The sequence below is a fragment of the Trichosurus vulpecula genome, chromosome 6 (assembly GCF_011100635.1).
Source record: "Trichosurus vulpecula isolate mTriVul1 chromosome 6, mTriVul1.pri, whole genome shotgun sequence".
NCBI lineage: Eukaryota > Metazoa > Chordata > Mammalia > Diprotodontia > Phalangeridae > Trichosurus > Trichosurus vulpecula.
In genome coordinates, this window is record NC_050578.1 from 87,871,966 (window position 1) to 87,890,730 (window position 18,765).

Here is an 18,765-nt window from a genome sequence, read left to right on the forward strand (position 1 = left end):
GAATTCAAATGTGACTCAGAAAATTACTAGCCATGAGACCCTGGACAAGTCATTTAATCTTTGCTTCAGTTTCTTCAACTGCAAAATGGGGATAATGATGGTACCTACCTCTCAGGAATGTTGTGAAAATAAAATGACATATTTATAAAGTACTTAGAATAGTGCTTGGTATGTGGTAGGTACTTAATAATTGCTTGCTCCTTTCCTCCTCCAGTTAGAGTGGTGTTCCTTGAGGTTTTTATTCCCCGTAAAAATGCAAACAACCAGGAAAAGGGCAACAGTTTAAGCTCTATCAGTCTTTTGCATATTAGTATAAATGAAATGATCAGATTCTTTCTAAGAGTAGATTTTGAGGATGGGGCATAGTAGTAGAAGTAGAGATTATCTGAAGGCCTCTCTAGAAAGCAACAGAAGCCCGTGGGGGTCTCATTAGACTGCCATTTTAATATATCTTGTATTACCCTGGAGTCTGTGGCAACAAACTGAATAAGGGAGTAGGGATCAAATTTCTTTCTGCTTCCTGGCCAAAAGGATCAGGGAAATCCAGTGATATCAGAAAAACCTAGAGGATAAAAGAGATAGACAACCTCTCAGTGAGATGGCTACCCAAACAAGAGTAATAAATTGGTATCCCCAAAAGAGGACAGGCAAAAAGAAAAACTATGTCTTGCTTTGCTCATATTTCAATAGAGACAAGGAATATCTTATATTTTATAAAAGTAGTAGTTGTAGTAGTAGTAGTAGTTGTAGTAGTAGTAATGATAACTAACATTTAGTAGTGTCTACTATGTGCCAGGAACCGTGTAAGAAAAGTATGAAATAAATGTCATCTCATAGGATCCTCACAATGACCCTGGGAAGTAGATGTTGGGTTTTTTGGCCATTTTATGGATCAGGAAACTAAGGCAAACAGATTAAGTAACTTGGCCAGGGTCACAAAGCTTGTAAGTGTCTGAGGTCAGATTTAAACTCAGGTCTTTCTGACTCTAGTCCTAGCACTCTATCTACTACACCAGAAAAATGTATAGCATTGGGCAGCTAAAGATACCAGAGACAAACAAGGCTGACTGTCAAATTTACCTAGCATTAACCCTTCAATGTTGGAAGAAGTAATAGGACAACCCTTCCATGCACCCATGATACTGGACAGAATGCTAGCTCTTCAATCAGAAAATCTGGGTTTGAATCCAGCTCTGCTAACTTTGTACCTGTGTGATCATGAGTCAGCCAGGTTACCTCTGTGTTACCTCTGGTTAACCTCACTTAACCTCTCTAGGACTCAGTTTCCTCCTCTGTAACATGAATGGGGGGGGGGGGTTGTGCTCAATCAGCTCTAAATATGTGATACTTCGATCTTAAGAGCATTGACTTAGACATGAAGTACCAAAGCAGGAAAGTTAAAATTCCCTAGTCCCATGGCTCTGCATTCCATTTAAAACTATGTGGTAACTTTTGGTCACATTATCATTCCCTGACTTATACCACCTGCCTGGCCAAGGCCATACTTGGGTAAAAGGGACCCAGGATAACATCACTGTCTTTTCTGGGACTACACAGTGAGTTGGAGGGCATGACATCAATTATATTTTCCATCCAAGAAGTCTTTAAATTTGGTATCCTAGTCATTTTGAAATGAAAGTAGAAATACAAGGCTTGATCCACAGGATTATGTTTTATAGCCAGGTTTGCCAAAATAGAGATCTTCCCATTCTTCCATGCAGCAAGTGGTACCCTAATGGAGTGGGCTGAAAGAATTAATGCAACTCCCAAGGCTTTAAACTTCCTTACTTGGAGTACTTTAGGCACCGAGAGAATCTGTCTTTTTGTTTACTCTTTTTCCCTTTTACCTGCTGGAAGTAGTCTGTTACTTTGGGAAGTCAATGCCAAAAGGCTGTTCGTTCTATCATTTATGCTATTAGATTTGTGACACATCGACAATTCTGCAGAGGATTCAGCCCTTGGCTTGGTTTCAAGTCAACACTGCTTGTCAGTTCCTTGAAATATGTCCTTGCCCTTTGTTTTCATCTGCTCTAAACAACAAAACAAATTCAGTAACTAGTTTAAAATATTGCCTTTTCCAACTCCTTATACACCCAGGAGAGAGAGAAAAAGAGAACTTTATCACTTAAGTCCCTTCTGCTTTAAAGTATTTTATTGGTTATTAAGTTTTAGGTAAAATTGACGCTACAGTGGGAATCCATGAGAGAGCTATTCCTTCTACTATGGATCTGAATTATAAGTCAGGGGGGTTCAACTTGCTAAAAAAGTAAATGACATAGGTCTCCTTCAGAAGCCTGCAGAAGGACAGAGCATCCCAGGGGACAGAATCCTGAGGATGAGAGATGGGAGGTGAAGTCCTTTTGCAAACTTTTGCTTGGGGGATGAGGAGTAGAGTTAAGCCTGTACTCGCCTGTTGACAAGTCATGATAGATTAGTACAATTTGACATATAATGGATAACCTGTAATGTAGAAGTACTGATGACTCCCTGAACTGTATTATAATGTTTCCTTTGTATTTAGAATTTGAATTAAATGGGCTGCGTGCTGCCAAGGTGGTGTCAGTGTTTACAAAGTTTCTGTCTTTCTAATAAAGGCAACCAATTCTATAGGTTGAGATGGCATTAATGATACTATGCTATATCATTTAAAAATATTCTCGTGAAAAGTATGAAAAGTGGGTACTTCTAAGGTTTAACTTCAAAAGTACCTCCCTCACTAAAACACTATCAATTAGGTGATACAATTATTCCAATTTTTACATATGAAAAAATTGATGGTTGAGGAAATCGAAAGTTAAATGACTTATCCATGATCACACAGCCAAGAGGTACTGGAGTTGAGATATCAATGCAGGATTCTTGGCTCTAAGTCAGTGCCCTTTTCCCCATGTGATCATGTTATAGGGAAAGAGCAATCAGATGGAATTTTGAAAGTGAAACTTTTTCTAGTGAGTGCTTCTTTTATTCTTCCCATATTCAATATTCTTCCTTGGTTGCCATCTGGAAAGATTTTTCTAGTTTACTGCCCTTGGTATTGTCTAGTCTAATTCTTGTTTCATACCCACATCTTTGTATTTCAGACAAAAACAAAACTATGTATCACCCAGAATAAATATTTAAGGGAAGCAACTTGGCCTAATTACAATAATGATGATAAAGCATTTATTATGTGCTTACCATGTGCTAAGAACTTTTGTACCGTAGATACAAATATAAGAAGTGAGATTAACTCTGCCCTCAAGAAGCTTATTTCTAACTGGGCAAAACATGTTAAAGTGAATGGGAAAGAGGACAGGTGGTTCGCCCGTGATAGCATGGTTTGAAAATAGCTGGGAAGGAACATGGAGGCCAAGTTCTGGGCAAAATGAAGCCACAACTCAGACACACACACACACACACACACACACACACACACACACACACACACACAAACCAAAAAAAATTTAAAAACTTCCAAAGGCCCAGAGTAGTTCCAAGGACAGAGTTCAAAGTTTTATTGGAAGATAGAATGAGGAAAAGGATGGTGATGACCAGTATGGAGGTAGCATGGTCTGGAAAGAGCCATAAAGTAGATACTGTGCTTGTAGTTGGAAAGACTTAAGTTACAAAAAAAGAAAGACTTAAGTTCAAATCTAGGTACTTCCTGGCTGTAGGTTAAGAAAAAACTTTCCTCAGCCTTAGTTTCCTTGTGTATGAAATAGGAATAAAAATAGCACCTAACCTTGTTTCAACAATTCAGCAAGCAGCTGAATGGGGGTGAAAGACCAACACAAGCTCAACAACAAGAATGCTGCCAGCACAGGTTCTTTTGATCTGCTTTACTAAGGAAAGCAAGGTTAAGGGGTTAACAATCTTATTTTAATCCAACATACAAATATCATTCATTTAGTTCAGGGAAAAAAGCCAGCACCCTGAACTTCACAGCAAATACAAACAAATTACAAACATGCATTATAAACAGACCAAATACAATTATAGTTACCAAGAAAGCATCAACATTTGAGTTCACAAGTTGGAGGGCTCTTAACTACAGCTGCCCAGAGGCCACATCAACAATCCTCCAAGAGTGAGAGCCCCAAGCAAATAGCTCTGTTCTCTCTTTTTATACACTCTTTAGCTATCATCAAACATCATCTGAGAGACCAGAACTTAGGTGCATACTATTGGCTCTGGTCTTAGCAACTCCCCTTAGGACCCTGAGGGATTCACACCAACATAGGCTTAGCACCTAGTAGTTAGGGGTTTGGGTCTGGGGCTCTGCACCTAGTAAAGCTCAATCAAAGAGACTTAAGTAATTTATCATTCTAAAATATTAAGAAAAGTCCCACCTTAGTTATCAATGCAACCCTTCCATGGTTTCTGTGAAAATCATGAATTGATAAATACAAAATGCTCCGCAAGCTATAAAGTACAACATCCATGACTGCTATGCATTTATTATTAAAGAACTGAATTCTCATTCTCTCACAGACTTTGGGGCCACCTTTTGAGCCACTACAAACCCAGTGATAACTCTGATCTAGACTGAGCAAAATAAGTTTAATTTGATTCCAGATTGTTTTCAGCCTGCATGATTATAGTTAACTTCACAGTCAAGTCAGAAGGCTGTGTTTACTTTCAGGTGATAATTGATGCAACTAGATCCATAGAAAGATCCAATCTTTCCATTAATCAGTCTCCCCAACCAAGCTATTTTCTGGTCTATCCTCTGAGCTGAGGATGACCCAGAACTATATTTGGCTTCCTAGGTACCTTACAGAACGAATTTTCCTAGTCTCATCCATGTCACGGAATCAGAGAAATAAAAGAAACTCCAAAATCATTCAATCCACACCAGAAAAAAGCAATACCCTTTTCTACAGCATCCCCAACAATTCATCACCTACGCTCCCTTTGAAGACCTCTAGTTATAGGGAACCAAAATTGTCTAGAGAACAACTTAGAACAATACTGATATTGCTATTATTGGTATGAAGTGTTGTTTGAGCAATTATTGTCCAGGCAGGATACATGGAAACATGAAACATCGTGATGTCTCTGAGTTCTGACAAGTTGTTTTCTTTGGAACTGAACAGAGTAATTTTCTTTATCTTACCATTTTTCCCTGCCTGGAAACCATCCCACAACTTTTAGTCAGTTGAGTTGAATAAAGAAAGTGTGAAGTGAGAAGTGAAAGACCTGTTACTGATATCCTGTGCTTGTCAGCCTCCTTAGTTCATGTAATTGCTTAATCAATAAAACGAACTGAACTGGATGCACCGTTGCTGTACTTTGGGATATTTTCTATTTAATAAATGTTCCTATTGTTCCAGCTGTGGCCAATCATGTGCCCTGGTTTCCCTCAGTAAAGATTTTTCTAGTTCTCTCCCCTTGGTCCTGTCTAGCCTAATGCTCATTTTGCACCTACCTATATCTTTGTGTTTCAGACAAAAAAAATGGCATCGCCTTTGGCATATGAATCTTCTTTTACCCTACTGTTTCCCAGTGGATGCCAAAAATGGTCTCCACTGAACATCAGAGGTGAAGGAAATATAGTGAAAGAAAGAAAGTTGATAATTTCCTGCTGATTGAATTGGACAGTGGGAATTTAGCCAAAGTAAAACTAGCAGAAGCCAAGTTAGGCTAAGAGACCATTTAAAATATTGATATGATCATTTCTCTTAGGAGTGAGATGATACTGCCTATGTAGACATCCTGCCATATTGTAACAACCTGGAACGAAGAACTACTCTGTTGCTGGGTATAAAGGAAATCTATGCATTGGACACTGACATCTCATCTAGCAATTTTTTTCAGAAGAATTCATGGTTGACGATGGGAATGGAACAAAGGCATACTAAGCAAACTGCAGCATCTTACTTGAGGCAAAAAAAGGTAGTTGCAGCAATTTCAATGTATCTAATCCCACTTGACAACACTTTTAATGGTGTATGTCTGTGTAGAAAACACGAAGTTTAAAAGTGGCCTTCTTTTCCAATACAGTACATGTATAGGAAGCATACAAGGCCACATCTTTGTGGGGTGATTAGGGAGACCAAGTCCCCTGGAAGAAGGTTCAACAAAGAGCTTACTGTGGAGAATGAATTATGATTGTAGCATGATTCATGTCAACATTAATACCTGAAGTTTGCGATGCATAGCAGCTGCCTTCATGGCACCACCCTTGTTGTGAAATAGAGTTCCTATTAAACATGGTCATAATAGCTAAAATCACAATGCCTTCTGTTGATACAGTTACTTTCTCAGAGGAATTCAGGCACAGTCCAATTCATCCTGGTAGCATGGGACTTAGGAGACGGATGAGGTACAAGGCATTACTGTCCCTAGTTTATAAAGGAGGGGATGGAGATATATTTTTGGTATACTGACATTCTGGTGGGAATGTTTCATCACTGAGAGCCGTAGTGGTATTTGGTCCTGTTCTATCTTATTACTTTCCACATTTTTCAGTGAGGGAATGTGACTTTTTTAGGAGTCGTTGTTTATTCTTCTTATATAGTTTTTTTTTTCAGGTAAGGAATGGTGCTTTCCCCAAGATATGTAAGTGTTGGTACACAATGCTTCCTTTGTAATGTGCCACAGCAACCTGACATATGAAGTGCAAAACAGTATAATCCCCACCCCACCCCCCTACAAAACCTCTTTGAATTTAGGGCTTAGAGTAGTTGTATACACAGAGTCAAATTTTGAAAAAAATTGCTTCATGGATATAATGGAGAAAGATTCATTTTAGGAAAAAACTGGCTTCTGTATTCAAGTTCACATTTGTAACTCTTTGAAAATTGGAAAGAAAAGGAAATTTGATGTCCTTAAAAATCAATTGTATCTTTCTGAAGCTCAAGTGAAAGCAACAGTCCATTTAAAACACGCCAATTCAAAAATGGGGAAGAAGTGTTAATTGTCTGACACTTTTAAATGCAGGGAATATTGATTTACTGTCTTTATAAATTATGGTTTAAACAAAATAATTTGAGGTATGGCCGTACATTGTCAAGCTGGAGACAATTTGATAAAACAATAAAAATTTTTTAGCAAAGTCTTTTTTCATTTATGGGTGCTAAGTGAGTAATTTCTTTACTGGGCTGCTGTCTAAATCCATGGGGTATACCTGAAGGGCTAATTTGGAGTGAAAGGATATTTGAAGTGGACACATCAATATATTGTTAAGAAAGTTGGCAAGATCTAGAAGAACTTTTCCAAAAGAATAATGCTGCAAACTCCTGACATGCTATGCTTTTCTATTTCTTTACAAAGCACAGGGCCATAAGGAATTACATGCTAAACTGAAATTTCATGCCGGGCAGCTTCAGGAGGTGATGGCGTATGTAGCAGCTGGACTTTGCAGCCCTGATACCGATCATAAATCTGTTGGACAGAGAAAGCAGCTTGTACCAACTGATCAAATTGCATGGATGATTCATCTCTCCAGCCCACAGACACCACCATATCCAGCACCAACACCACCTCAGCAATTAGGGAGGGAAATCTGTTGGAACATTTGGCCATTAGCCATGCAATAGGCACTTGGGATTCTAAAATAAAAAACATAGTTTGGGAATGGAAATTTCTCCCCCACCTTTAATTTGGAATTAATGATTATAACCCATTTTCTCTGGTGCCTAAATTGATGGCAGATGGAATCTACTTAAAAATATTTTACCCAGAATTTTAAAGTTACATTGATATATTATAAATATTCATCAATTCTTAACATCCTTAATAATACCCTGGCTTCTCAAAGGCTGTTAGTGTAGCAAAAAAAAAACCTGAAAGTTTCTCTCAAGGTAGAGAGTCTTTGCTCTCTGCAAAGAGGCAGTTCCAGCGATAAATTCCATGACCATGGTGCCTGACACTATCCATGAAAGAGACATCAGTTATAGCAGGTTACACTCCTATGATACTTTAAGGTTTACAAAATGTTTTGTTCACAATATGTATCACAATTTCCCACACACACTTTTTCAGATGGCAAGCAGGTGCTCAGAAGTAAGAAGGCTTGTCTAGCACCACACAGTTCAAGGTGACACTAGAACTCAGATCTGATCAGTACTCTTCCTGCTACAACATATATCCTCATCGTTAAAGAAAAGATCCTTCATAATCATGCTGTATATGCCTTAGTTTTCCTCTTCTGGTCCTTTTCATTCTTGTTCACCATAGTATTCATTCATTCATTTATTCATTCATTCTTTGTTACCCTTTTATAACCTTTTCCTATGGCATGCATGTAATACTTCCCTTTTCTAGAGCACACTCCCCTTTGATTCCCATCATTTAAACAACTTCAGAAATTCTACCTTCACCACAAAGCTTCTCCTGACTAGAAATATGAAGGTTCAGAGGAACAACAAACAAAATGCAGAATATCCAATGGAAAATATGTCTGGGGTGATCAAAAGGGGCTGGGTAGGGGAAAGGGAGATAATTTTAAAAAGTGTCTTCCTGAGGACTTTTACATTATTTTCTGAAAGATGGGAAAATTGAAAAACTTTTCATTGTGAAATTGTTTTTGAGTGATGAATAAATTGTTTAACATAAAGTCTTCAGGTATTGCTACACAGCCTGTAATCACCCACAATGATTTCTAAAAGCTATGCATAGGAAGACTGTTCTGTAAGACTGTCTATGGGATCAGATCATTACAATGCCTGTACACTGAGTAATTCATTCTGCTGGGAGTCTCTTGGGTCCAAGATTGATAGGCAGAAATGTAAGGATCATAGCACTGCTACTGCATTTGACTGCCTTACAAAACAAGTAACAGAGTTAGTGAGGGAGGCACTTTCCAGGACTATAGAATAAAGAACTATTTGAGGTTTGAGGTTCAGAATCATGCCAGTGTTTGTGATGAGATGGGTAGAGCAAGGGTGGTCTGCCAAGCATACCCCTTCTGCAAATTAGTGCCAAGGCTCTGGCCTGATTCAGCCTCCTCTATCTTGGGAAGAATGTGAAGGAAATTGGTCTTGTTTGAACATTCTCACACCAAGCCAAGAAATAAACTAGCAAGGGAAAGGTGAGAGAAGCTTGACTCAGTTTGGAATCACCAGCAGCCTTAGGAATTGGCATGAATGCTAAAAATTGAATATCTTAAGATTCAGAAGCTGCTGATTAGAGATAGCTTAGAAAACAGGACTGATTAGAAAAGAGTTGCTTGTGTTGTGGTTTTTTTAAAGCCTTATTCATTTTATTTCTGGTTATAGTCTTAAAAATAATAAAAAATTTACTTTTTGCATCTCTTTGCCAGTGAGGAGGGCACTAAGTCCAATAAAATAATAACTTCTTCTTTAGTACTTCAGAAGACTGAGCTTTCATTAATGTGCGCACTGCTTCACCTGTTCCAAGCATGACCCCTTCATGCTTTACTAGACAGTTTCATAAACTGGTCTGGCCAAAAACAAAATCACCACCTGGTGACCAGTCTTATGCTGAAGAGTCCTTCTAAACTTAGATTGATCCTTCAATGACATATATAGACCATGGTCCAGTCCCCACTGTAGATTTTCCAGTTTAGTAGGAACTGAAAGAATTTACTTCAGCATTGCTTTAACATGGTAAGGTACCAGGGGACTGATTAACATTCTCTTTCACTATGCAGCCTTAATTAGATTTCTTTTCTCATGTTTTTTGTTGTTTTTGCTTACACTGAGAGCAAAACAATTTTAAAGTAAGAAATACCAGGTTTTCTAAGTTTCGGTACCTCAGACCATCATTTCTAACAAAATTTTAAAATATTGAAAAAGATTAAAAGTGCATAGGATTTTAGAGACTCTCTAGTCCTAGCATTCTTAAGCCTTTTTGGTCTCATGGGCCCCTTTTTAAGTCTGGTGAAACCTCAGAATAATGTTTTTAATGCATAAAATGAAATATATAGAATTCAAAAAAACCCAATGATATTAAAATACATTCACCAAAATATTTAAAAAATATTAATTCTGCTTTATTCTAACTCTTTCATTTCATTTATTCTTTTTATATATTCCATACGTATATATGATATACATAAAATGAAGGAATAAAGGAACATATCTATGTATTGTAGATAGAGATAGAGACATATTTCTATATAGTTTAACTCTCTAATTTCTAGAGAATAGTCTACAAAATGCAAGGAGAGATATAAAATTTAGATAAGACACTGGTCTTTACCTTCATGATGTTTGCAATCTAAATGTTAGAATAGGTATAAGATCTGGATCTGTAAATACATTGTTATAGGAAACTCTACCAGGGAAGGGATATTTTCTCTGCAATTTGTAGTCTTAGAGAACTGTCATCAGCATTTAAAGGTTAGTTACTTGTTTAGGGTCTTATAGCTAATTTTTGTCATAGGAGGAACTTCCACCTTGGGCTTCCTGGCTTTGACATTGGTTCTTTATTATACCTTTCTAGTGAGGTAGCATGGGAGGACGGTAAGGATAATGATAAGAAATAAGCACAAATAACCAAAATACATTATATTAAAAGATAAGTGCATTTGAGAGTTGCAGATCAATGTGCTACATTGGGATCCAAACAGCAAGATAGTTATCAAACGGGATCAGAGATGGTTTTGTGGAGGAGGCAGCAATAGTGTTGTGCTCAAATATATGGGGAAGGATTTGACCAGAAGTGGAGGAAAGCTATTCTATGAACTTGGAACAGTATGATCAAAGGCAGGAGAGAATATGTAGTATGTCTTCTGTGGAACTGAAAGGTAAGGTAAATGGAAAAGAGTCATATGAAATAAACCTGGGACGATTGGGTAGGGCCAGAATCTGAAGGGAGGCCCTTGAATTCCAGGGCGAGCACTTTGAACATAGTATTCATAAAGATTTTTGAGAAAAGGACTAACATGATTGAATTTTTGTGTAAGAGATATTGATAATGATGTGGACAGAACGGACCTCAAAATAGAGATCAGCAATCCTCTTCATGTAAGCCAAAGAAGTGATTGGGAAAGGAAAACAGTGTAGAGAGAAAAGAGAAGACTGGGAGCAGGACTTTCAGTGACAGCCAGAAAAATGATAAGACACCAGTGATAAAGATAAGTTTTATTGGAGAGGCATGAGAAAAGCCAGGAAAGTGTGGTATCCTGTAAACCATGTGAGGAAAGCAAGCAGAGGTGCAGAAAATGGTCCCCATTATCAAAAGCTATAGGGATCTCAGAAGTCATTTACTCTAGCCCTTTCATTTTGTTGTTGTTCAGTCATTTTCAGGTGTGTCTGACTCTTCATGACCTGATTTGGGATTTTCTTAGCAAAGATGTTGCCATCTCCTTCTCCAGCTCATTTGACAGACATTGAAACTGGGACCCAAAAAGATTGAGACTTGCCCTAGGTCATAGAAGTAGTGACAGAATCTGGATTTAAACTCAGCTCTTCTGACTCCAAATCCTACACTTTCCACTCGAAGTTTATTTCATCTTATCTCAAGTAAGCGCTCATTGCACCAATTGGCCATCATATTCCCAGAAGCTGTTTGAAACCTTATCTCTTCTCAAGTCAACCATAGCTCTTCTTTCTAGCCTCTCAGCTGAGGAGAGGGGCACGGTGGACAACCAGTGCAAAGATTCAGAGACAGGAATAGTGAGTTGGCCACTTTTGCTGGATTTGTGTACTTGAAGGGACTGAAGAAGCCAGGAAAGGGAGGAAGGGACCAGGTAATGAAGAGCTCTAAATGTCTAAAAGTTTATAATTTAACTTAGAGGTAACAGGGAGTTCCTGTAGCTCATTGAGTAGGGGCGTGACAAGGTCAGACTAATGCTTTAAGCAATTTTGCCATGGCAGCTCAACGGTTTGGAGTAGGGAGCACCTTGAGGGAAGGAGGGAATTCTCACATCTTTCAGACACCTTCCTCAAATGTTTTCCTCTTCACTCAGGTCTCAGGGGAAGAGGTAGCCTTTCTCCTGACCAAGGTCAGCCATTCTACATGCAATCTTGATCCCATCCTATCTCATTTACTTTAGCAGATTTCTTTCACTATCATCCCCACTCATTCTATTTTCCTAAGTTGGGCTCCTCATATCCTCTCTTCTCCTCTCCTCTTCCTTTATCTGAGAGTGTTCTGCCCAAAGGAAGGGAAATTTTTGACGGCTGACAGCTGCCTACTTAACTTGAGGTTTACTGGCTAGATTTCTTTCTCAAAGACCAGGCCTTAAACACAATTTACTCTGGATCTCATGGATTGGACAATAGGTTCCTGCCCAAGCACCACTTAATGGTTATTTTTTGGGCCCTTCTGGTTCAGAGTGAATGTAAATAGTAACTGCTTCTCTTTTGGCCAGCAACCCTGAGGGTTTTCCCCTCCCAGTTTGATTTTTTTTATTAAAGGGGCCATCCCTTGATTCACTTCTTAAAGAGGTCTATTCACTGAATGGGCATTGCTTCACTCAAAGTGAGCCCTTGAAAAGACCTTAGCTTAAAAGAGTCAAGGTCTCCTACTACATTCTGGTCCATCTCCAGTTGTCCTGATCAATATCTGGCCACTGGACCCAGATGGCTCTGGAAGGGAAAGTGAGGTTGGTGACTTTGCACAGCCCTTCTCAAATCAAAGTCAATTGCAAGTCATATTATCACCTCCCTGATGTTATGGTCCTCTTTGAGAACAAAGGACAAACCACAACCACAACTCTGCTGTCTACAAACATTCACATGTCTCAACTATTGTTTAAAAATACATTTACTTAATCTTATGACCCCTAGTTAAGTCATCAGTTTGTATTTCACCTCTTCTTTGTGGTAAAACTAACTCCTTTTGAAAGCAATACTTTATCCTAAAAATTCTGCAATCTGGCTTCCAACCTCATCATTTAACTGAATCTGCTCTTTTCAAAGTTACTAATGACCTATTTATTGCCAGATCTAAGGGCCTTTGCTGAGGCTTCATCCTTCTTGACTTTTCCATAGCCTTTGATATTATCGACAGCCTTCTCTCCCTGGATATTTTGTCCTCTCTGGATCTTTGTGACACTGTTATTTTGCTGATTCTTCATCCATGTTGTGTCCACTAAATGTGGTGGTCACCTCAAAATGTCTGGGCCTTCTCATTTTACTCTGTACTATCTCCCTTGGAGATCTCATCAGTTTCTATGAGTTCATTTATTATCTCTATGCAGATGATTCTTAGATCTATATATTCAGCCCTAGTCTTTCTCCTGAACAGTCATGCATCCCCAACTACCTTTGGAGCATCTCAAACAAGCTCTGTTTGAAACACAACTCACTGCTTTCCCTGTCCCTCCCCCCACCCCGAATCCATCTCTTTCCTCATTAATGTCTATGGCACCATCATTTTCCTGATCAACCAGGGCTACAACCTCAGCATCATTCCCAATCACCACACACATCCCATCTGATGCAAAATCTTGTTATTTCTACCTTTACAATATTTCTCTTATGTTCTCTTCCCTCTACTCACCACCCTACTTCAGGACCTTATCACTTCTTTCCTGGACTTCTATAAAAATTTCTAACTGGTTTTCTTGCTTCAAGTTACTCCCTACTGCAATCCACTGAGCTGCCAACATGATTTTTTTAAAGCATTGATCTGATTTTGTCATATCCTTGCTCAAGAAGCTGTAGAGGCTCCCTATTACCTCTAAATTAAAATGTAGATTTTGTTTGACATTTAGGACTCTGTAATCTGGCCCCTTCCTCTTTTTTCAGGCTTCTTCTTCTTTAGTCTCTTCAAATACCCCAAATCCAGAAAAACTAGACCACTTGTTATTTCTTGAAGGGACTCTCCATTTCTATCTCTGTATCCTTGTCCTGGTTATCCCCCACGACCATAATTCTCCACTTTAATTTCTACCTCCTGACTTCCCTTGCTTTCTTTAAGACTCAGCTCAAAGGTCACCCTTTTGGAGAAAATATTTTTTGGTTCCTTTAAGTTGCTAGTGCATTCTACTCTGAGATTACCTTGTATCTACTCTCTCTATTTTGTGTGTATATGTATATGTACATGTGTACGTGCATATGTACATGTATATATCTATATGTATATGTATGCAAATACATATCTTGTGTGTACAATTTATTTTATATGAAATAACTTATATGTCACAGTTATTTGTATGTTTTGTCCTTCATTAGAATATAAATTCCTTAAGAGTAGAAACTGTTTTTCTCTTAATTTTCATCCTCAATACTGAGCACAGTGCTTAGAATACAGTAGGCATGTTAAAAGATGCTTATTGATTGATTGAGGCAAGTGGTTGGGACAGTGGACAGAGTGCCTGGCTTGCAGTCAGGAAGGCTCATATTCCTCAGCTCAAATCTGGCCTCAGACCCTGGGTAAGTTACTTAACTCTGTTTGCCTCAGTTTCCTCATCTGTAAAATGGGGTTGAGAAGGAAATAGCAAACCACTCCAGTATCTTTGCCAAGAAAACCCCAAATGGGGTCACAAAGAGTTGGACATGACTGAAAAACAACTACATATTGCCTTATTGCATTTTGGAGGAGGAGGACTATAAAAAGACATGAAAGCTATTCAGTTTTAGGAATAACACTTCTTACAGATGTACTAACGAAGAAATATTAAACTAATAGAGTAAATTGATACATGAAAAATACTAAAAAATAGAGTACTGAATATATTCAAATCCCTCCCCCATTCCTTTTTTAAAAAACATTTTAAAAACTCATTCCTTGAATATTTCTAAATAGTCTTCTTGGGATAGAATGATTAAAAAGAACTGTGCTTGCCCTCAAGTAGCTGACATTCTACCTGGGAACACAATATATAAATATATACAAGATAATTTGAGAAAGCCTTATATACTGGGTTGGGAGGGATTGGTAGTGTCAGGAAAAGCTTCATGAAGAAGGAGCAGCCTGAGCTGAGCTTTGAAGAAAGGGAAGGATTCTGAAAGTCAAATATGGTTGACAGTGTCAAAAGTTGCAGAAAAGTCAAAAGCTGAAAACAGGCCAACCCTTTTAGTAGTTGAGATCTTGAGTAACCTTGGAGAGAGCAGTTTCACTCCCACTGATGGGAGAAGTCAGATTAGAGGGAGATAAGAAATGAAGAGATAAGGAGGAATTGGAGGTAATAAAGTATAGAAGATGTTTTCTAGGTGTTGGTTAATGAAAAAAGAAAGGGAAAAGGAAAAAAAAACAGTATAAAAGTGGTTAAAGATGATGATTGTGCCAAGGGAATTTTTTTTAAAAGAATGGGTGAGACTTGGCTAGGCTTGTAGGCAGCAGAGAATTAGCAACTAAATAGAGACTGAAGATGAGAGGGGAGATGATCTGAGGAGCAAACTCCTGGTGGTGAGATCAGATCATTATCACTACCTAATTTAGTTTATTATTTTTTTTCTAATTTTTTAAAAAATATAAAATCCAGATGAGACTCTCTGTGAGGGTAGGAACTATCCCTCCATCAATATTCATTTATTAGGGTCTATAATATGCCAGGCATGCTTTAGGTCCTGGGATGTAAAGTCAGAAGTGAAAAATTCCCTCCTCTCAAGGAATTTATTTTCTGTGAGGCTAGTTGGTTTTATATATTTTTTGCATCCCAGCACAAAATGGAATGAATTAATTTTTAAAAATTATTAAAAGCACTCACTAAGTGCCAAGCACTCTGTTAAGCCCTGAGGATACAAGTAGAAAAATTCAGACAGTCTTAGCTTTCAAGGAGTTCACACTCCAAGTAGGTCTTTTCTGATGTGTTAAATTACAATTAGCCTATGAGTATATATACAACACTCATATACTTGGAAGTCATTTATTCTTTAATAAAAAAAACCCAACTATAGAAATGTTCTGCATATTTAATTCATTTGTAATAAATTATAATTTTTGGAATATATCTGCACATGTTTATGTATATTTTCTCTGTCAAAATTAGTAACTATCTTATATTGCAACCTCCTGGAGGGAGGCAGGTCAGAATTATTATCACTACAGGAAAAAAATCAGAACAGTGTTCTACCATGTGCTTTAAATGGAATGGCCAGGGACTCAAGGACTGGATATTGGTACGCAAATAATTGGTGTGTATATATATATATATATATATATATATATATATATATATATATATATATATATATATATATATATATATATATGTATGTATGTATGTATATATGTGTGTGTGTGTGATTCCACAATGGAAAACATTTTCAGCTGTCTAACTTTTATGTGATCACAGCTCCTCTTTCTATCTGGGTAAAATGTTAGCAATCTTAGGAAAAGAACTCAACTCTCACACAGTGAGACTATCATCATCTATCTCTCTGTTAATTTGAAAAAAAGTTCCTTTTCTCCATTTCTCTTCCTTTCAACAACTGAATTGCCTGCTGAAAGAGTGGGGAAATGCAAAAAGAAAGAAATGCCTGTCACTGCAGCACATCTCCAAATGGCCAGCCCGGTGGCAACTGTGGCAGGCTGGTGGGCATCTCCAATGTCAACCACAAAAAGAAGTGGCTTCCATTGGTGCTAAATGAAATCATCTCCAAAGTACAAATATCAAGTAAACTAGAATGAAAAGGTACAACTTCCCAAAGCCAACTTGTGATGAGAATTCTTCTCCCAAGTTTTTAAAAGGTCAGTGTGGTCTTTATAAAGAACATGCACTGGCTACATAAATTTAGAGCAGTCTGATGAGGCTCTCTATGACATTTTCAAAGGAAACTAGAGGAACATGGTTTGTTATTGGATATGAAGGCATATAGGCTGTGGAATGAGCAGTAGGTAATTTTGCTGGTACAATGTCAACTTGGAGTCAAGTGAGGGGTCCTATAATTGTGTCCTTACTGAGTCGTTTTGGATGCTTTAATGATTGATCTGGAGGAGAAAGGAGGGAGTAAGCTAATTAGATTTTGCAATGATGAAGAGCTATGATAGATCACAAATCTCTGGGAAGGGGGTTAGAGAAAGAGAGACAGAGAGAGAGAGAGAGAGAGAGAGAGAGAGAGAGAGAGAGAGAGAAAGACAGAGAGAGAGAGAGACAGAGAGAGACAGAGAGACAGAGAGAGACAGAGAGACAGAGACAGAGAGAGACAGAAAGAGACAGAGAGACAGAGAGAGACACAGAGAGAGACAGACAGAGAGATTTAAGCTAACATTCAAAGAAATAGATGACTGAAGTTCCCTAGGCCACTGGGAACAGTGGCTAGAACTCCCTGATTCCCTGGTTGTGTCAGAGAGAAAGACTAGACTCTCACATTGCTGGGCTATTGCCATCTATCTTTCTGTTCATTTGAAAAGGCTCACTCTCTCTCCATTCCTCCTTTCAAAGATTGAATTGCCTTCTGAAAAAGAGGTAAAATTCTTGGTGCCAGGAGGGATATAAACTAGTGGACCATATAAAAATAAGCATTGCTCTTCTGTAAGGAACTGAAAAAAATGAAAAGATTGGGAAATAAGTAAAACTGGGGTCACTGGGGATGAAGTAAAACATTTGGGGCTCTTTAGGTTATTCATCCGTGGGGGCTTCTCTCAGTTTCTCCCAGTCGCTTTCACCCCCTGTCTTGCCTTTCTTGCCCCTCTCTTTGTCTCTCTTTTGCTCTCTATCCTTCTATCCCTTTCAATTATTTACAGTACCTGGAGTTCTCTGTATAGCACTGTGAGGTCTCTGGAGGAAGGATAAGTATAGAAATTCAATATAAGTAATCCAATAACAAATAAATATTTGAGACAGATTGTCCTAGTGTGTAAGATAGAGCCCGAAGTAACATAATGCCTTGGGAAGGTAAACTTTAAAAATTTCACTTCACTAGAGAACTGCAAATTTAGTGCTTGGAATAATACTTTATTAATGGTACCCTAGAAGCCTGAGGAGTTAATGCAGATTTCAGAATTACTTGCCTCACTACTCTGGAGTAACTTATGCTCCAGGAGAGTCTGACTCATCCAGTACCCACTGTTTGAAGAGTTTCTCTCAATTCTTTGAAGGTACAGCAAGAAATATGTCTGCATAGTCCAGTGAGTAGAATTTGCAGGGGCAATAATCACTTCTCTCCCCTTTCCCTGATGGGGAAAAGGAGAGAGAGCAGAACTGCAGATGCTCCACAGCCTTGGACTGGTCAAAATGCTGTCTTGTTCAATGGCATACTTCCCTCCCTTTGTGAAAGGTATAAGTGAGGGCTTGCAAAGCATGGAGAAGAGCATGAACTGGAAGAGACCTGAGATACTTCCTCATTTTATGATGAGGAAACTGGAGCCCACAGAGGTGGAAAACTTGCCCAAATTAACCTACGTAATAAATGGTAGATCAGAGTTTCTAACTCAGGATTTCATGGCTCCCCATTCATTGCTCTTTCTACTGGACCATACTTCCTCCCTGCTTTCAAGCTTATTCACAAAGCCATTGGAAGAATAATTCTGACTTTTGATTAAGTTCTTTGCTGGAAAAGATTTACTCTGAAACTCTCACATTCCTGAGAAGGTGCTCTAATTATACAGCTTCTATTTACCAAGTACTGTCTTGCATTTGCAATAGCTTGGTGGGGAGGGGGCGGAACAGAATGTGGAGTGTACTTTCAAAGGGCATTTTTTTTCCAATGGCAATAAAAGAGAAGTGTCTTAAACATAGACTACAAGAACCCTCTCATTTATTTTTTATTGAGAAAAGACAACCAGTGATTACATATCATCGCTGAATAATATGTAGAATTTATTGTGTTCTGTTATCTATCCCTGGGATGTCAAATGATACCTGGAGCATCTGCACATACACTAAGTTAATAAGGCCAAAACTCAGAGACAAGGATGAAAGACTCAATATTTATTTGAATCTGTCTAAGCACTCATCACTAGAAAATAGGATTGTAAAAAGCA